Raw genomic sequence first — 21,047 nt, 5'->3', positions numbered from 1 at the left:
CGCTGGGTTGGGTGGGTGGTGTTACTTTGAGGTGACCTAGCGTGTGTGAGTGGGGTGTTGGGGTGAGCTATGGTGTTCTGGGGCTAGTTATGAAAAATGAGTTGTTGTGCCTGGATGAGCTAGGGTAGGTGGGTATTGTGCTAGGGTAAGCTAGGGTCCTCAAGCGTATATGTGCGATTGTAAGCCTAGGTGGGAGGGGTCGTGGGGTCAGTGAGGTGGTGGGGTGATATGTTGGATGAGGCGAGCTAATTTGATGAGGTTGGGTGAGCAGGTGACATGGTTGGATGGGTGCTCTAGATGGGGTGATGTGAGGTAGTGGGGGGTTGGTTTGGTTGAGGAGAGGTGGTGGTTGGGTGGAATTAGGTGTATTAGTGGGGTGATTGTGGCTGGTCTGAGATTTCTGGGTGAGGGTTTAGGGTGAAGTGAGGTTGTTGGGCCAGGCTGGGTGGATGAAGTGGGGTGGGGTGGGGTGTGGTGAGCTTTAGACTGGCATGTGCTAGGGTACATGGATGGAGGAAGGGCAAAGCTGAGGCAGGTAAATTGTTGACCAGAATTACGGTTCCCGAGGGCTTTCAACCTACCAGTGCTTTGAGGTCATACCAATGATATATAGAGCGCTATATAAATACCAAGTAACATAACATAACATAGGACTGGGGTGTGCTCGGATGGTTGGGATTCACTACTGGGCTGATCTAGAGTGAGTGGGTTTCAGTGCTAAGGTAAACTAGACACCGCCCTCCTTCATGCCACGTTCTTCATTCTGCCCAGCGCAACTAACGTTCTTCTGTTCTCAGCCTTCTTGACTTGTCAACGGCTGTCGACACTGCTGATCACTCCACTCTCCTGTCTTCCCTTGCCTCACTTGCTCTCTCGTGCTGTCCTTCGTTGGTTCACCTCTTACCTTTCGTATCAATCTTTTTGGTATCCTGGTCTGGCTCTACACCTGACTCTTGTCCTCTCCAATTTGATGTCCTGCAGGGTTCTGTGCTTGTCCCTCTTGTCGTCTCCCCTTATACACTCCCGCTCTCCTATCTCATATCTTCCTTTAATCTTTGCCTCATTTCTGTGCAGATGACACCCAACATTTTCTCCTCTCTGTCTAACTTTTCTGACTCCCTTGAGGCCAATGTCTCTGCTTGCTTCTCAGCTATTAAAACTCTGAATCCACACTCACTTTCTTCACCTTAAAGCCAGTCAAAATCCGAGCTTCTATTTATTCCCCTCCTCCACTCTATCACCCTCTGCCTACCCTTCTGGTATTTCCTTCCCACCTGCTTTAATCCCCTTTATTCTACTGTGAGAAATATTGGTGTAATCTTTGAGTCTTCACTCTCTTTCACTACTCAAATCCCTACTACTGCTTTTATTATTGATATGATGGTATCTATTGAGGCGGACCTAGCTTTGAGAAGCAACAGAGCACTTTACAAAAGTATACAACAATACAGATACATAACGGAGCTCTTTACAGAGGTATACAATGCATAACAGAGCTCTTTAGAGAGGTATACAACAGTACAGATGTATAATGGAGCTCTTTAGAGAGGTATACAAAAGTACAGATGCATAACGGAGTGCTTTTCAGAGGTAACAACAGAACAGATATACATCGGGGTGTAGGATACATGGGAGCACAGAGGAGGAGTACAGCTGTACCGGGTGGTGTTGAGGAGAGGGGCGGGCGCCATCTAGTGAGTCAGGTGGTGCAAGGGGCGATGTGATGGCCTAGGTGTTGAGTATGAGCGACTCCTTGAAGAGGTGGGTCTTGAGTTCCTTTCTGAATTGTAGGAGCGTGGGGGTGAGTCTGATGCTAACGAGGAGGAGGTTCCATAGTCTTGGGGCATAGGCAGAGAATACTTTTTTCTGGCCCTTTCCTTTCTGCAGCGGTGGATTTCAAGTCTGCACATGTTCTGGCAACGTCTGCTTGTGCGGCCGCTATCGCCTTTATACCAGTTGTCGTGCCCGTCCCTTCTGGTCTCCTGTCTCGCCGTCCCTTCCGCTCAGGTTGTCGTGCCCGTCCCTTCTGGTCTCTTGTCTCGCCGTCCCTTCCGCTCAGTCTTCAACTCCTCTATTCATCTCATGTTTTCTCTTCCTGCTCATGATTCCTTTAGCAGTCACTGATGCTCCAATTTCCTTCTTTTATTTGACAACCAACTTCTCTTTCACTTTCCCTGCACGGTCTTCATGGCCTTAATGGTCCTGCTCCTTCCTATCTTGCCCTCTTAACTCTCTCTACCTTCCTGCATGTTCTCTTTGTTCTGAACCTCTTCTCTGTATCTCTGTCCGCAAATCCCCTGGGCTCCATCCCGGTTTTGCTCATTTTTGTTACTTGCTCCCATACTTTGGAACTCTCCCTCTCCCTATCTGCTCAGCCCCCTCTTTTCATCGCTCCTGTGCTGCCCTGAAAAATCATTTGCTTTCACTATCATAATTTGTGATTTCCGTTTATTTTACTTGTCATTTTATTTAACCCTTTAACTGCCATGGGTTTTTCCCCCCAGTGCCAAGGCCTTTTTTGGTGATTTCGGTATGTGGCCATTCAAATCCTTGTAGCTTTTTTGTTACATGATATATCTCGGCCAAATTTGGCTCCTTTTTTCCCACAGGAATCCTAGATTGCTGTAGGGGGGAGGGGGGAGAGAAAATAAGCAAAACGGGCAAAAAGTTTGGGTTTTTTCAAAAAATGCCCATAAAATAATGTACAAAGAAGCCTGTGGTTTTTCCTTGTAAGAGCTAGGAACAAATGGTTTGCTGTGCTGAATTCCCCAATTTCCTGGCTTTCAAGAACAGGTTGAGTGGAAACGAAACATCATTATTTTGATGTGGTTATCAACTGTTTTGTGAGAGGTAGGCGATTTTGGCCATTTTTGCCAATTGGACATGCCTGGACGGAATGGAAGAAAAGGGTAGGAAAGCCGAATTGGAGGACAGAAAGGCATATATTTCTGAAAAGTAGACAAAATTCCAAGTTTAGGAAGGGGTGTTTTGCGTAGGTCAGGCAACAAGTAGGTAGGGGAAAATGCCATAGATTGGGGGAAAAGCGGAAAAATGACCGAAAAAAAGGTATGTGTTGGACATGGTTGGCTTGGTACAGCAATGGCTTCTATGAATTTTGAGAAAAGCAATGCTCCGCTACATTCCCCCGACTCTTGCAGTTAGGAAAGCACACATTTTTTGTAGTGTTTTACTAAACAAGCAACACCACAAGCCAAACACTGAGCCATGGTACACAGGAGTTTTATGCTCACGGCCTGAACAGAGGCACTTAGCAAATCGGGAAAACCAATGTGGTGAGGAACGGCAAGCATACATTTTTTGAAAGAGCACAGGCAGACCTTTTCAAGAATATGTGACTTGTGCAGGTTACAAAAGTGTATGGTGCCTAAAGCAGCGACTAAATGCAGGTCACATTTCGGAAATTAAAGGGTTGTGTGACAAAGGGCACCATCAAATGGGTCAAAACGTTATAAAAACCACACAAACACAACAAATGTTATACCTTTCTGTGTTCCCACAGTTGTCCCGATGAAAACGGTACCTCACATGTGTGGGTGCCCCTACGTGGGCGCCAAGGGGAAGGCCTAAAACACAGGTAACTCCCAAGTCTTTTTTCACACCTGAATTTCACACTCTCACATCATACACATATGAGCCTCGGGGTGTCCAAGCCACCAAGGAAAACGGGGAACCCCATGCATTTCTGAAAGGAGGACACCCGTGGGAATCTACAGAGGTCTGCCTTGCGCATATTGCCCCAGTTTTTATTAGCCACAATCCCCGACAAAGTGTGATATTTGGTGCGAAAAAAAACACAATTTTCACTTTGTCTGGGGTTGGGGGTAATAAATGTTGTGCCGCTTCGCGCAAGTCAGACCTCTGTGGATTCCCAGGGGTTTCCTCTTTTGGGAAATGGATGTGGTTCCCTGTTTTCCTTGCTGGCTTCGACACCCTAGGCCCAAATCTGTAGATTGCCCACATGAACAAACTGTGCTGTGGCGAAAGGCTTGGGGTTACCAGCAGGTTACCCTTTTCCTTTTGCGCCCCCAGTAGGTGCACCCACACATGTGAGGTATCCTTTGGGGTGCCCCACAGCCCCCCCTAAAAAGCGTTCCACCATTTTTACACTTTTTTCCTTTGGTAACACAACTCCCCTTGGTGCAGAGAGGCACATTGATGTGCCAATCTGGACGCGGAGTGCCCAAACCTTACTGCTCCACCCACTGGGGGGCCTGTCCCACAATTTCCTACTTGCCAAATATTGCTCGCCAAACGCTATTGGCGAGTACAGATTTTGAGGCCTGGACACAACATTTATGTTTTAAATATATATGTATATATTTTATTTTTAAATGGAGCTATAATTAACACACAAGAGGCAGTGAAGACATAACGCAATGGTGTTTTAATGCTATTAGGGGGGGAGCAGGAAGATATTGTTAGTAATCACATAAAAGCTGATACCAGCATCTAAAAAAATAAAAATACATTTTTTTAAAAATAAAAATCACTAAAATTATATATTACTGGGCCTGCGGTAGCAGCCCAGTAGTGATGGTTACGTTGCTAAACCCATAGGAAGAGCACTTTTTGGGTGGCTTATAACTTCGTCCCTCGAGACAAATCCTCACCAAACTTTGCAAAAAAATGTAGTTGACCCGCTCAGAATTTTTTTTCCAAGTTTGGTGAGGTTTCGTCAAGGGTAGGGGCAAAGTTATAGTATTTTTTCCATAGACATAATGAGAAAAAACTTTGCTCACCCCTACAGCCCGAACCGCTGGACGATTTTTCACCAAATTTGCGGCAGGAGCGGCGGCTTGGTGCCGAAAGTGTTCTTTTGTTAATTTGGTGTAAATCCGTCCAGTATTTTTTTTTAAACGACCAAAAGGTAAGTACAAAAAATGTGTGATATCTGTGTCCGGTCTGCGGACACACTTCCCTGTTCGGTCCGTGTACTGGCCTCTGATTGGCTTAGAAGGCAACGTGGTGTCCGCGGATATCGGAGCGCCCACTGATTGGATGATGAAAAGCGCAAAGTGCGTCAGATTTTTGGAAACGCCCACCATCTTGGATTCGAGGACAGCGGCCGGTGTCCGCGGACATTGCAGTAAAAACATATTAAAAAACACAACATTGCACTTGTCAAACTTATCAAATAATCTCTGGGGAGGTGAAGGGTGATGAGGATGGGATGGTATATGGCTGCAGGAAGCAAAAAAGCAGGTGTTTTTTGCTGTAAAAGTCAGCAAACAGTCCTGTGTAGTTCGCGGACACATCTGCATTACGGGGTTGGTGAAAAACAGTTCTTTGATGGCTTATAACTTTGGCGCCACTTCATGAAACTGCATGGAATTTAGCAATTATATTCTTGACCTGATTCCGAATGAGTCTGCAAGGTTTGGTGGGATTCTGTTGAGAGGGGGCAAAATTAAAGGGGGGTTCCAAAACTATTGTAAAGGCTTATAAATGTGGTGCAATTTGACAAATCTACACAAAAGTTTGCAATAAGATTTTAGATCTAGATATACATGTTTTCGTAAAGTCTGATTGGATTTTGTCATGTGGGGGCTAGTTTATATGACTATTGTATGTGCATACTTTTGACGCATTTGAAAAAATATAAAATGGGTGGATTTCCAGCAAACTTGTGTAAGGAGCATTGGCAAGGACCTGAAAGCATGGTTTTGCAAATGTGCCCAGGTTTTATTTTTTGACAAGTGTCATAATGTAGGTACAAAAAATAGTGATATACCTTTGGTGACAGAGGTGTAGCCTGTGGCCATGGGCAGTGGCCAGATTGTCCAGGTCATGGAATAAAGTCATGATCCGGACAATCTGGCCTACTGGCCATAACCACGAGGGACAACACATGGGGTTAAAGTAGACATGTCCAACTGGGACTGGCTTTCTGGTAAAGTTATTCGAAATTGGGATAGGTTTGAAAGGGAAGAAAAATGTGCTTGTGGTAATATGGTCATAGGGTTCTCTTTTTGCCTTCTGCAGGCTGCCATGGAAAGCGAAGAGGGGCCCTGTATGGAAACCTGCCTTCCCTTTCTATGCTGGCCATCTTGGAAAAAGGATTTTTCTTTATATACGGGGACGCCACAAGTATCCCGGTGTCGGAATAAAAATCCTTTTTTTAGCACCCCTTGTTAGTCTCTTGTAGGGACTTTTAATCAAAATTAATTTCACATGTGATGTCATCAATGACATTTGTGTTGTCATCTTCGATGTCTTGGGTGTTATTCTTAGCAGTGCATGGTGGTGGTGCCAGTTATGGTTGCTTAGCTTACCATAACTGGTGAATTTCTGGGGTTTTTCAGTTTTACTTGTAACCATAACGTCCCCCAACGTAGATATGATTAGCTGTCATTTCAGAGTACTTTTGTTTGTGCAGTATGGATGTTCTAGATAGCTACCCTATAAAACAGAATTTGTAGCGTTTGACTCTATACGAGGATAACATACAGAGATAAAATGATATTTCTTCAGGGTTCAAAATTGCTGGGCGTTATTTAGCTCCTGCTTCTAGCCAAGGGAAGCATGGGTAGCTTGAAAACAACAGCTACTTTTGGCACCCCGGGCCAACTGGTGCATTGCAAACAGATATGTGATGTTAACTTTGAGTATGTTAATGAAGAATGATTAGGCACATCAAGGCATAAAATAAGCAGCGTCACACAGCAATTTTCTATGAAATCCTGTAGTTTTGCTAATTAAATTGATACTTGTGTACCAAAGTTAACCATTTAAGTTACCCTGTTCAATGAAAGCACTGCTCACCCTGAATTCCTCTCTGGATCTCAAAGCTCTTGCCACCCTCTTCTCTGTTCACTGCAAGTTCAAAGGGACTAATGGAGAGAGAGTGCAATAGTAATAATCTCCTTCACGCTTGTGAGTGGTAGGCAAGATGTTTTTTTCTTTTTCAAACAATTGAAAACCAGAAGTATCTGGCTAATACTTTTATTAAGCTAACTATATCCACTGCTGCAAAGACCAGTGTGTGTAACTTTATTAAAAACAATCATGCAATTGCATTCCTAACAATTTTAGTTGTTGCATAATGCACAACTACAGTATTGCCTCTGTAAAACACTGCATAGTCTCCATGGCTTAAAGTAAAGTCAAGGTTAGTGTATCTGAATATCATACTGTTAACTAGATTTTTGTTGCTGGGGGAGGGGCAGGGGAAGATGCATCACATTAATGAGTTAACACTTACGAGAATGTACATGATCACACAGCTAACTGCTTTTAAGGGCAAATCTAATTCTGTGACCTGTCGGTTGCATTCTGTGCAACTGGCGCTCAACGCAGAAACGGTTTTATACCACATACCCTGAAAGTGAGATCCCAGCAAACTACAAGAGTCCACCTAGTTTGACCAGTTCTCTCTACTTAGTCTCTTACTTTCATTCCTCTTACATAATGAATACACTAGGCTAACTAGATGATTACGCAAAAGAACAAGCAACTGTTTCGTCCAGGCTGTACATCGACACATCAAATGTAATACCACACACTGTACACACACGCACACACGCACACACACACCCCCCGTCCCCCCCAGGGAGAGAGCTGGCCAAACTGTTTTCAGAGCCTTTTTAATAAGGGATGTGACATTTACTTTTTTGCAGTAAATGTCAAATAGGTTCCCCTGCACATAGCTGGCAGCAGCGTGCCAAACAAAGTTGGTTTGTGGAGACATGCACCATTTTACAGAAAGCGCTTTTGCATTTTTTTGTCACCCGTTTCTATGGTTCGAGTGTAATTCTTTTAGGTTGAGTAGGTAAACTAAATCACTTAACCTGCAGTTGTATTGGAATTATAAAGAACTTGCAAGGCCTGATTTGTCTCACTATCTTACTTCAGCGGTACACAAAAATAATGTTTTGAGGCTAGATTTATATTTTGGATGCAAATAACTTCTGGTGACATTAAAAATATTGGTACAACATTGCTAATCAAACAGGTGTGTTTGCTAATCAATAAAATGTTAATTAGTAAACTCTGCTAATCAATTTTTAACAAATAAAATGTATGCCTTGCACATCCAGTACCCATTTAAACAAAAAGGATCATACGTAATGTGCAAAAAGTTAAAGTTTGCCTCTCTTGTCGAACTTAGAATTGCGATGCGCTGTGTACTCACTTCTGGCTCCCCAGCAGTAGCTCCTGCCTACTGGGTGATGCCTGACACCCATCAGCTGGTTTTAGCTCCTGCTCATTGAATTTTAATTTTAAACCATGTATTAGTTTGTCAGGTCCTCAAACTGTTACGATTTTCTTTAGTACAATACCCCTGGAAAATCAGGACCATGCATCAGGTACCCCACATATTTTCTGGATGTAATTCCTAAACCCCGACATGGGATTTCATGGTTCCACCAGTGCTCCAGATAAGATTTAGAAGTGGTGGTATTTTAATCCCTACTTTTTAAAGTGGGGGTGGGGGGGTCAAATTGTTTTTATGGAGTAGAAAAAAAAGTAAGTTCCATCCAAACTGGAGTAAAAATGTTTTCACTCTAAAACCAATGTATTGTAATAAATATCTTTTGCACTAGTTGTTCATGCACATTAAAAATGTAAATTTGTACCTCCTTAGAACAGGCCCTAATATTAGTAGCGCTTCTTCCCGTGGCTCAATGTGTACTACTGATCTGAACAAAACTGCAGACTGTGAAGGAAAGGAGGCTCCTATGTATCAAGTTTCTTATTTTTTTTGTTGGGAGCACTTTTACTCACCATTTCTTTTTTGGGGGTTATTTACATATTTTCTTTTAGGGACTAAAAGTGTCTGAAAACATTATCTGTAGGGTTGGTTCCCACTTATGTTGGTTATGGTCACTGCTTGTGGGGTAGAGCAGTGTTTTTTCAAAAGGAAGAGGGAAAAACTGTAGACACAAAGAACAGTGAATACAGGTGAAGCAGGTCTGTTCCTGGCAGGTTTCTAATGTAAGTGGTCTTGTAGATTGTCCTTCTAAAACTACTGGTGGCCGCACTGCATGTGGATCTGTAAGGAAAAAAAGAGGGGGGCATAAGTAGTGTGGGAGAGGCAGGTGCAAAACCTGTGGTGTGGATAGGTGTAGGTTGAAGTACCGTTCTGCTTTCTTTCTATAGGGTTGGTGGAGAAACCAGGGAGTAGCTTTTCCAAGAGGGAGCAGCCTACTACCCGACAGACAACAAGACAGTGCTTTGGATCTGGTTAGCCACGTATGTGGAAGAGTGTGAAGGGACTAAAGAGGAGAGTTTAGTCATGTTTTGGTTAATGTTGATATGCTAATGGGTAGGCATGTGGCAAGGGTCTGTTGGGGAGGGGGGTGGGTTGTAATGTGGTAGGAGAGCTTAGAAGGCAGTCCATTGGTCAGGGAAAGGAAGGAGTAGGCCTTACAAGGGAAAATAATCTGCAACCCCACAATCTTATCAGTGGCCTCTTGCAGACGGATCCCATTTCACAAGCTCTCATTGTCAGTCTCAGTCACTCACTCACTGTCGGACTCTCTCATTCAGCCGCTCTCAGTCTTTCGCTCTCAGTCTGTGATACATTATATCCTATGTGCAACAAAACAAGAACATGTGATTTGGTAGATGAGGGAAAGGGGCAGTTAAATAACTCCACTCAATTACCGTAAGCACATGCTAAGGGTTATTATCTCTTTCCATCAAACCCATCTTTGTATCCTCTATTGGATCCTGCATCTTGAGCTTAATATATAGTTTACACTGTTAGACCTGCCACAGAGCCCTTACAGATATGAGGCCCAATTCACATCTAATGGCCTCTATGGGTACTCTCAAAATCGACCACATCTAATCGGTTAAACCACTGTATGTGGTCTTCACTGAGCACCTCAAGCCAATACCAGATGCTTGGTATTATGCCAGTCCTGTATATCTGAAGGTAGCCTTCTATTGAATGGCGACTCGTACTAGCAAGGAACTGTTTGGTAATATTCTACTTCCTTATTTGTTCGTACTGTTTTAATAGGGTTAGCAAAGGTATTCATGCTGAGCTATACATATGATGACAACCTCAAGAACTTTCCCATTTATTTCCCCAATTAAACTTTGATTTACTACTTCGAGGTGCTCCAATTACCATCACCTTTGTTTTTGTTGAATTGATCTCCATATTATTTTCTATAGCATAGGTGTGCAATGTTTCAATGGATCGCTGCAGGCCAATAGGACTGCTATCCAGGACCACAGTGTTGTCCACATAGGTGAGCCATCTGATCTCTTCCTTTCCTATCACAGTGGAGTTTCATCAAGGGTTTTAGCCATATCTGCTAGGCATATATTAAACAGTACTGGTGCTAATACACAACCTTGTCTAAGCCCTATGTTTGTCTTTATGGCTTATTGCTTATGGTCCAGTAACAGGTTTTATATATATATATATCACGTACAGGCAGGTGCTGGAGGAACAATCACGTTTACCTCTCCATTCACATTTCGTTCAACCCCAAATTTGTGGGAGCATGTAAGCACGGTCAACTTGCCCAAAGGAAGCACTGTCAGACTCAGAAAGTATCAACAGGAGGTAAGACACTAAGGAGGCAAATATATATTATATATATATATATATATATATATATATATATATATATATATACCTAGCTCCAAAACTATGGAACGAGCTTGCCCCTGCCCTAAGAGCAGAAGGTTCTCTCCCTGCCTTTGGAAAAAACAAAAAACTTCTCACTTCAACTAAAACTACCACTACTATTTGTTGGACAATTGTCCTTTGCAATTGTACATTAATCATGCTGATATGTGTTTTTAGGTGTAAATAGGTTTTTGTTCTCCCAATGTAACGAGCGCCACGATGCCCTCGGGCTGCTGCGCGCTCATCAAATACAAATAAATAAATAAACAAACTCAGGTCCCATGAAACGTAAACATGAAATCGCTTTAGAAATTGAATACGGTTTGTTGCAAACCAACAAAAAGCAATAAACGTATGGTTTAGGATATTAACGAGCTTTGCCACCAACGCGGGCCCAATATTATGCGAACTGGAATGAGTCAATGAGGATCAAGCTTCCAACTTTTTCCATATGCAATTTCGCTCTAAGCTCACCTTTTAGCACAACGCTTATTGAATGTAATCCACTGCACGCAATAGTTGCCTGGGGCATTTCCTCTCTGGAAGTTCTCTTCACTGCAAACGTGGTGAAAGTTGTGGGTCAACAAAACACTCTACCGTGGTCCCAAGAAGAAACCATGCCCATTCGAACATGTCAACAGATAGCTTGCCACGGGAGTGAGGGGGGCGGGTCTGGCTATGTGCACGCTCCTATTAAGTACTTTGGTAACGACCTGGGTGGAAGAGGATGTTCAACATATATTCCAAAAAAACCCACAAAAAACACAAAATCTGTTGTCATCCGTCAGTCTCTTGAGGGGGGCGATCATCACCCGCTCAAAATAATGAGAACCCAGCCTTGGGTGGTTTTCTGGCATTTTTAAAGTTATCTATTCTGGGCTTTGTAGCAGATTTGTCATTAGGCACCTCCGATTGTTATAAACACCACCTACCTATATCCAAAACATCCTGTAATTTAACACCGATAAACAGGCTTCCCATTTTAGCTTCCTGGCAAACATACTGGGCATAACGTGAATAGATTAAATGAAAAGGGAACTACAGTGCCAACTGCTGAGCTGTAATGATCGGGCAACAGGAAGAACAGGTAGTGCCATCTAAGGCCTAAAATCTACGAGGAGAATCGGAGCCACTTTATAGCATAGCCCTTGGCCGTTCGCATTTGTAGCTGCGCCCTGGGACATTGCAATGTGGGGACAGCCTGCATACATTTTTTGGAACGTCATTGCAGAAACATTTGCCCCCTCCCCCCCTAAAATGGCAAGAGATTCCTGAAACCATGGTCCTTTAACAGGCACTTTGCGAAGAACACCTGTCAGCGACAGACTTTGCTCCACTCCAGTGCATCTTTTGCAAGGGTGGCTGCCCTTTATGGTCAGATCATCTACCCTGACAAAACGTCCACTTATTTTACAGCTCAAGTGTGTTCATTTTAGATCAAAACGCTGGCCAGGTCCACGGCACGTGCACCGAAAGTCACTGAACGCCAGGACGGCTCTGACCTTGCATTGAAAGCCAGTGCAGCGAGTTCACCTTTCACATAAAAGCCATGCTACAAATCACAGAGAAAGATGCCAAGTCTGCCCTTTTTCGAGCGGGTGGCAGCCATCGTTGACATTTTTTCGAACGAGCAGACCCCCCCCCCCCTTCCACCCCACAACAAAAGCCCGACTACGGTGCATGCCAATGGAGGGGCTTCTATCCACTGCAATTTCTGGCACATTGTCACAAGATAAAAGTAACACTGAGACATGAGATGCTGGAATTAAAATGAACCGGAAAAAAAAAAACAAAAACTACAAGTCATGACTGAGCATGCGCAGTCAGCCGGATTTATCACGAATATGTATGTGTATGTGAAATAAATGCATTATTAACGTGATAATGATGCACTTACTTCACATACACGTACATATATATTTGTTATGTATACTTTCATATGTTTTGCACATTTAGTGCTTATTAGAATCCTGGGACTTTATGAAACACAGTGTCCGCTGTGTTTATCTTCCGGCGTCCGGTGGATTCGTGAGGTTTGCGTCCGTTTCCGAGTAGCTCTTAACAGGGCTTCTCCGTGTTCTGTTAGTTCAGTGAGCCTGGCTCACATCAAGTTACAGAAACGGCACCCCTGGGACCCCACAAACACAGGGACACCACATTCCTGCTGTCAAAAAATCCTATCCTTTAAGTACTGAATGAGCATGCGCACGCATGCTCAGTCAGCAAGATAGGATTTTCTGACAGATAGGAAAAAGTGACGTTACACCGGTGCTCGATGCAGGATGTAAGTCATTAGGTTTGGCGTGGGCCAGGAATGGTATCTGTATCAACTGCAGCAGTCGCAATGTTATGAGAGGGGCACAGCTGAGCTAAATTTGCGGATCGCCACAACAATGGCAAACGACGACTCCTAGCACACACGTTGCAGCACCCTCTCTGGCACCAGCAAATGCCACACAAGCTTCGGCGGTAAGGACGGGACGTGATCGAGGGGCCACCCACCCTAAATCCACAAAGCAGTTGTCAGCTTGCGATCAGCGAGCACAGCATGAGCGGCCTCCCGGACCACTTTACTGCCGCCGCTCAGTTACCTTGCACCTTGGGTGCTGCACCGCCTCATCCAGTGGTTCCAGGCTGCTGCAGCATGCCTGCGTCCGTCAGGCCCCCAGCTCCCTCCAGCACAGCTAATCATGCGGCTGAACATCTCGATTGCCAATTTACAAACAGTTCTGTGGAGGAACACATGCGAAATACCAACAGTACACTGGCATTGCACATCATTTTTGTGCTGCCTGTGTCCAAATATATTCCAGTAATGCCACTGTAAAACACTTGTTGATGTTACCTGAAACCAAATTAATGTATTTATTTATTTTTGCACTTGTATAGCGCACTAAACCCTAGGTATCAAGGCACTGTTACATACATGTTACTGTTATGACATAAGGTTACGGGTTCATACATGTTACTCTCAGTGCTTAGGCTATAGTTACATTCATGTTGTGCTCATTGCTTAAGGTTACATTTCAGTTATGTGTTACTCTTTTTGGATAAGGTTACTTGCTGCTTCATAGAGGTTACTCTTATTGCATAAAGTTCCGGTTGCATACATGTTACTCTCAGTGCTAAGGTTACAGTTACATTCATGTTGCGCTCATTGTTTATGGTTACATTACAGTTATGTTTTAATCTTTAACATATGCCAGTATTGCCATGCTAAAACACTGATGATGGTGCCCACAGTATAGCAGCACTGCCCAAGAGTATGGTGATGCTGAGGAGTAAAGAACTATTTTACAAGAGCGAGGACAGTTACAGGTGAATCGCACTAGAGGCTTACTGTCACACATGACCACAAAAGCACACCAACTCTCGAAGATATTTAAAGGTTTTTTTTTATTGAAGGATTTGAGAAGGGGCTCACTAAGGGCCAGCTCTCTCTTTCTCTCATCTCCCTGGATGATTCCCTCCCTAGGCCAGGTGTCCTTCAACCCTAGGATGGTAATCGGAGATGCTAAACCCCACTGTCTAATCCATAACCCTTGGACCAATCTAGGTGAATCCTAACTTAGGTCCCATAGTACAGTTAGTACAAGACGAGGTGCCTTCCAAACACTCAGGTCTCACTTAGTTCTTTTCTAGCACACTCTTGTACTCCTTGCCCTGATGTTCTATCCTTTCTCTTTTTCTTATACTCTTCTCTTTTTCTTTCTCCCCCTCTCCTCTCTTTATTCCTCCCTTTCTTCTTCATGTCGCCCTCTCTTCCCCTATGTCCCTCCAGTGTTATCCTTCTTACTCCTACTCTCCTCTCTACTACAACTCCCCCTCTTCACTCTACTACCCTCTTCACTACTATTCTCCCCTCTTCACTATGCCTACTCTACCCTCTTCACTACTACTACTCTACCCTCTTCACTCTGCTACTCTATACTCCACCCACACCTTCTCCCTCAGTCATTCGCCTTTCACTCGCTCACTCATCTTTTATCCATTCCGAATCTCCCTCTATTAGCCTCACTCACGCACCTTACACGCACACTCGGACCCAAATACCACTTTCTCCCACCACGCACTACCTCACCTTGGAAACTCATACAGCAAGCATACTCCGTGCTCCAAGGCACCATTCTTCTTCTGCTTGGTCCTTTGGTCCCCCTTCTCCCTTGACCTCATCTGAACAACCTGCTCCTCTTTATCCTCACCCCCCGCCCCCACACCCTCATTTATTCTCTTCCTCAACTGGTTCCTCGAGCCAACAGCTGGCTTTCCTTTTACCAGGAGAAGTGTTACAGGTAAGCAAACACATAAAGCGAGTTTAAGCCCTGCACTGTCTCCTACAGGATGTGCCTGCATTCTGAAATGATGGCCCTCTCAAACTCCCATCATTGTTCCACTACCAGAGCGTCTGAAATAGCGGTTTTATGTGGGCCTCGCTCTGCGACCTTGCTGAAGGTCAGAATGCTGCTGCAGTTCGTATTGCGCCCTTCATCTGGGTTGCTGCTGCAGGTATGAACATTTTTCTTTTTTTTGTGTAAAAATATCTTTATTAAGTGCTTAAAGATGATACAAGGGTAATAAATTAATTTCAATAAGAAGACTTTTATGGCAATTACATTCCCCCCTCAAAGCAGAAGGGGTGGTTTCAGTTTTACTTTTGGCGTTTGGGTGGGTACATATATATTTTCTTTTTCAGAGTCTGTGGTTTACACAATGTTCGTGTATTTGCCTGAATAGGCTAAGAGTCTTTTTTTTGGAGGATTGCCTGGGCTGGGGGTTTTACTCAGATCCCCCATCTTCCAGGCTGTCTCTGATTTCGTAGTCTCTTAGCAGGCCGTGGACCAGCCTGCGGCAGGCCTCGGTTGTCAGTAGCTCATCATTGAGGACCAGGCGTTTCCTTGCGTAGAGGAGAATGTCCTTCAGGCAGCAGAGGATCCTCCAGCAGTTCTGGATTGCCTCTACATGTGTGTCTGTGCGAAGAGTCCATACAGCACAGACTGGTGTATAATGTCTTGGGGCGGGATGTGAGCGCTCAGCTCAGTGTTCAGGGCCCTCTGCAGTTTCCTTGCAAAGGGGCATGCCCACAAGAGGTGGTACGCTGTTTCCTCTGCCGGGCACTCCCTTGAGCAGCTCCTGTGTGGGCAGAGGCCCCGCCTGTTCATGAATGCTCGCACAGATGGTGCCCCCTTCACCGTCAGCCAGGCAATGTCCTTGTGAATGTTCAGGAGTTTGTTCGATTCCACATTTTCCCACACCTGGGTAACTGTGGCTGCTGGCAGGTCCTCAGTGGGGTCTGTGGTGTCCTGATCAGGTTGTGGATCGTCCTCGGGTTCCACAATGCAGGCACCACCCCCCGAAGGCCAAAATCCGCTATGAACTTTTCCATCTCCCTGTAGTACCAAGGGAGCGACCAGTTGTACGGGACAGAGTTTTCCCACTTGTCCCAGCCCAGCCTCCTCCATGTTGGTGTGAGGAAGAAGCGAAAAAGGAGGTAGGATGAGTGGGTCTTGTTGGCGTTGCCCAGGAAAATTCTGACGCAGGTGCAGGCGAAGCAGGCCTGCAGTATCGTAGGGAGGTCCGGGATTCCTTTCCCCCCTTTGCGAGGCTCCTTGTACATGGACGATCTCTTAACTCCATCCATCTTTGAGCCCCAAACAAAGTGGAAGACCATGGCGTTGATGGCCCGCACCTCACTGGCGGGGAGAGGCCACGCTTGGGCCACATGCTGCAGGACAGGCAGCGCATCATTTCTCAGCACCAGAGCTTTCCCTTCCATGCTCAGTTTGCGGAGACTCCAGAGACCCAGTTTCTGTTTGACCTTGGCCAGGCGTTCCTTCCAGCTTTTCAGCGCTGCCCCCTCCTTCCTGTACCAGACCCCAAGGATCTTGATGAAGTCCTTCTCGATTGGGAAGGGAAGGGGCTCCTGGTTGCTATCCCAGTATCCAAACAGCATGGTCTGGGATTTTGCTGCATTTATCTTTGCGCCTGATGCCTGGCCAAAGTTTTTGCAGGTCCTCAGAAGCTCCGACACCAATTGACTGTCTGCACAGAAGAGGGTGAAGTCATCCATGTAGAGCGAACACTTTACCTCTCTTCTCGCGTCTCCTGGTGCCGGGATGCCTCTGATGTCTGGGTCATTCCGGATGTACTCCGCCAAGAGCTCCATAATGCAAACAAACAGAGGGGGTGAGAGAGGACAGCACTGCCTAACCCCAGACTTTACTGGAAAGGGGTCTGTTTTCCAACCATTCACCATGACTGAACTGAATATGTCTTTATACATTACTTTAACATAACTGCAGAAGAATTCCCCCAGACCAAACCCTTTGAGGACCCTGTCCATGGGAGACGCGGTCGAAGGCCTTCTCCTGATCAAGGCACACCAGCGCTGCCCGAACCTTGTGGTCCGTGACATACTGGATTGTGTCCCTGATCAGGGCGAGGCTGTCAGCGACCCTACGTCCAGGGACCCCGCAGGTCTGGTCGGGGTGGACAATCTCACCGATAGCACCCCTGAGTCTAGTCGCCATTGTCTTTGCCAGAATCTTGAAGTCCACGTTTAGGAGAGAGATGGGCCTCCAGTTCTTGAGGTCACACCTCTCTCCTTTCTGTTTGTACAAGAGCGTGATGATACTTTCTCTCATAGACTGAGGCATGCTACCACCTACGACCATCTCTTTGTACACCTCGAGTAGGTCTGGTCCTACTATGTCCCACATAGTGACGTAAAATTCGGCTGGGAGACTGTAACTTCCCAGTGTTTTGCCTGTCTTTAAAGATTTGGTCGCAAGGTGCAGCTCCTGCAGTGTGAGGGGAGCATTCAGTGCCGCTTGCGCTGCTGGGGAGACCGTTCTTGGGATGCCCGACAGAAACCTTTCTGCCTGGTGTCCCACTGACCTCTTCTCTGCATAGAGGTCCCCATAAAAGTCGGTCGCCACCTTCATTATGCCATCCCTTGAGTTACAGAGTTTCCCCTCCTTGTTGCGCAGTTCAACCAGAGGGGTGTGCGCAGCGTAGACTTTCCTGAAGAAGGAGTTGCATTTCTCCCCCTTCTCAAGGTTCTCCACTTTGGAACGGAAGATTATGCCCCTGGATTCATCCCGAAAGTACTGGCTCAGCCCCTTCTTGACTTCCTCCAGGGGACCCCTTAGGTCCCATCCCTTGAGTTGGAGGCCGTGCAGCTCCTGCAGCTCTCGCTGCAGTTTTGTACACTCCCTCTTCCTCCACTGGGCTTTCCTCCTCCCCGCATTCTTAAAGTCTTGAACCCTTCCCTTGACCCATTCCCACCACTCCCCTATCGACTGGAAGCCGTCCTTCATTTCCTGCCACAACCTGTACATCTCCCTGAGGTCGGCCTCCAGTCTCTCTTCTCTCAGCAGGGAGCTGTTCAACTTCCAGGATCCCGGTCCTGCTAGGAACTTGCCCGTCAGTTCACCCTGGAAGTGGATAGCTCGATGGTCAGAGAAGTGAACAGGTATCATAGTACTCTGTCCCCCCCTCACTGTTTGGGAGGTGAAGACAAAATCTATCCTAGAGTGCAGAGAGTCATCTGGGGAACTCCAGGAGGAGTTCCTGTCGTTAGGCCCCATTGACCCGATTACATCCTTCAAGGATGCCTCGTGCACCATCTCCGCTAGGAGCTTTGCTGCGGCATCCATCCCCCCTAGAACCCGCCCTCAGGCCTATGCGTCCTCCCTCTTCCAAGATACAGTTAAAATCCCCACCCATCAATATTGTTCTGGTGGTGACCAGCAGTGGCCTCAGGCGCTGGAGAATTTCCATCCGCTCATCTACGTCAGAGGGGGCGTACACAGCTATGAGCCTCACCGGCTCCCCCGCCCACGAGCCATCAATGACAAGAGCTCTGCCGCATTCAAGCTCGGTGACGGAGTTGGCCGTGAAACGCTTCCCTCTGACTAAGATGGCTACACCTGTAGCCCTAGTGCTGTTTCCCACCCCCTCCGACCAATATGAGGGACCTAGAGTCCACTGGTCCTCCAGGTGTCTGTAGGACTGGGAATAAGGGATGGCACATTCCGATAGAAAATAAAGATCACTATTCTGGCTAGCCAAAAAACTCAGGGTGCTAGTGCATCTGCTCTTCTCCTTAACGCTTCTCACATTTATGGAAAATGATGAAATAGCCATAATAATGTTTAAAGGTTTAGCTTAAACTAATAAAAGTCAGTTCATGGCATATTGGTTTCGCTCAGCTACATACCAGGCTGGCCACCCTCTCGCTGCGGCTCCAGTACCGGACCCTCTGCGGTTGCTGCGTGGTGCTGCTCTGGTGCTGGTTCGCCTGTCTGCGTTGCTTCTGTGCTCTCTGCCTTGGCACCCGGCTGGGCTGTGGATAACTGTCATTGTTCATTTCACGAAGAGTGCAGGGATTGCTTGTTTGCTTGCTGTGCTGATGGCTTTTCAGCTCTGCAGTTCCTCACAGTCTCTTTCTTGGTTGGGTTGCTTGCTCGCTCGCTCCCCAACCGCCAGGCCTTCTGGGTAATATCCTACAGGGCAAATAGAACGAGGCTGGCCAGTGCTGTACAAAATGGGTATGAGGCAAGAAAACATGATACTCAGTTCAGTCTTGCAGACACAGGTTGAAGGGACAGAAGACATTGGGGCCCTCCCAACTCTTACAGCCTGCCGCTGGGGCAGGATTGGCTCTAGTGAAGATACTTGGTAAGCCTCCCACCCCGTTTTTAGAGGGGTCCCCATCCCCTCTTGACAGGGTCAGTTCCCTGACCCTGTCACATTACCCACAGTCGGCAGAAGTCATTTGCTGCCCCTGCTCGGTGATTAGGGTGATGCTGTGCCTTGGTCTAGACACCATTCCAGTAACTCTTGGAGATAGGATTAGAAAACTCTTTTTAACATGTCCATGTACATTAACCGGTAGTGGATTGCAACAAGTCTCTGTAAACAAGCTTTCATTTTTGGGCAACAAGAACCGATGGAGGTTTCGTATCTGAAAGATCCCACACAGCTCCACATGGCTACTGAAATCTGTGTATTCTCTCAAGATAATTACCCCGTTGCCCCTTTTTTAAATTGTCAAATGTATGCGCATGCTCTGTTTTCTTTTTAGGAACATCACATTTTCTTGACATAGTGGCAATCCTCTTTTTGCTTCGGATTATCGATAAGGTTTTATATATTTGTCAGGTTGCTTTATTACATATTTTTCCCATTACATAAGCTGCACCACTTAACTGAAGTGTGTGTGTGTGTCCATGGGCAAGTCATTTCCCATTATTGTTCCTTATGAAACTACAAATCTGTTCAAATGATCCGGTTTACAGTGTATGCTTTCCAAAAAAGCCTCAATCATGTGGTGTTGTTCGATACATAATAATAAAAGTGACCATTCATATGCATATCACAAACACATTTGTTTGGCTTATTCTCTTAATTTAATTTTATGTGATGCTACCGAGTAGTAAAGGCTGATGTCACTTCCTGTGATGCCATCGTCTGTCAAATTAGGGTGCCATGCATGCCTTTTGGCACACATGGCCTCACGAATCCCAGAAGCATCTCTTTATTTCTTTTTTTTAAAAAAAAACATTTTAGCACACACATTCAAATCCACAGATGCTACTGGTGGCAGGAGTCCCTCCTGCACTGTTAGTTCTCACATTTTCAACCCATGTAGAGAAATGTAATTAACTGCAAATGTGCCATCTTAGATTTTCACCATGGAGTCATGCCATGAATATGAGCAAGCAATGAAGCAAAGCGAGGGAACCGGATCGAATTTGCGCATTTTACAGCACATTTTTGCAGCAGGAATTGGAAAAAAACAATAGGATCTCATTTTTCTCTGTGACATAACGTCACTGAAAGGTGTAAAAGCCTTGCGTAAGGCTTTTTCATCCTTTCATTTACGCCACGAACACATTTTGTCCATTTGTATGGTGAGATGAGAGGGCGGAACACAACATGCATTTCTGCTGCCTCCCTTCCTCTCCGCCATACAAATACCCCAGCATTTGCACTGGCATGCATTTGTATGCCTGCTCAAATGCTGGGGATCCCTATGAAACCCGTCAGCTTTATGCGCCAGGATAAATCAGGCAACTCCATTGTACACGCTGGCTGCCATGCTCGCATGCTTGTGTCCAATTGCTGCAAGGTAGGAAATGCTGCATTTTTTTTGCATGGCGGAGTTCACATTTGCAGTTGAAATTACTTGCTTTCCAGCAAATTACTCACTGCCACATTTGCCTCTCTATTCTCAGCACCAATCATTAACAGAAGCTTCATTGTCGACTGACCCCGACCAAGCCTCTGCGTATATGGGCTCACTATGGGAATGTCTGTGGGGGCGGGCAGGAGCAGCCTAACAGCAGCTATAATCACCTTATCCCCACCCGCCAGCCGATATGAGGTGCAGTTAAATTGGGAAAAGTACCCAAAGAGATGTTGGCAAAGCATTGAG

The 21,047-nt window shown here is 45.7% G+C and overlaps 1 protein-coding gene across 3 annotated transcripts in view; it reads left to right on the top strand.

Moving 5' to 3' along the window:
* LOC138528359 (F-box/LRR-repeat protein 8-like) overlaps nucleotides 1–21,047 on the top strand; it is a 112,652-nt gene that overhangs the window by 8,158 nt on the left and 83,447 nt on the right. The window contains exons 1-2 of one of the 3 annotated variants that reach the window (XM_069639910.1): nucleotides 12,872–13,078; nucleotides 14,950–15,115. The exons of 1 other annotated variant lie outside the window; for it this stretch is intronic. The gene's annotated coding sequence lies outside the window, so the exon portion shown is untranslated. Of the gene's footprint in view, nucleotides 1–12,871; nucleotides 13,079–14,949; nucleotides 15,116–21,047 lie in introns of those variants that run through there. One more of the 3 variants, XM_069639920.1, reaches the window with a different exon arrangement.

The sequence above is a fragment of the Ambystoma mexicanum genome, chromosome 1q (assembly GCF_040938575.1).
Source record: "Ambystoma mexicanum isolate Mex_15411 chromosome 1q, UKY_AmexF1_1, whole genome shotgun sequence".
NCBI classification, from domain to species: domain Eukaryota; kingdom Metazoa; phylum Chordata; class Amphibia; order Caudata; family Ambystomatidae; genus Ambystoma; species Ambystoma mexicanum.
Note: the sequence above shows the minus strand (reverse complement) of the source record. Positions and strands in the feature narration are given on the sequence as shown.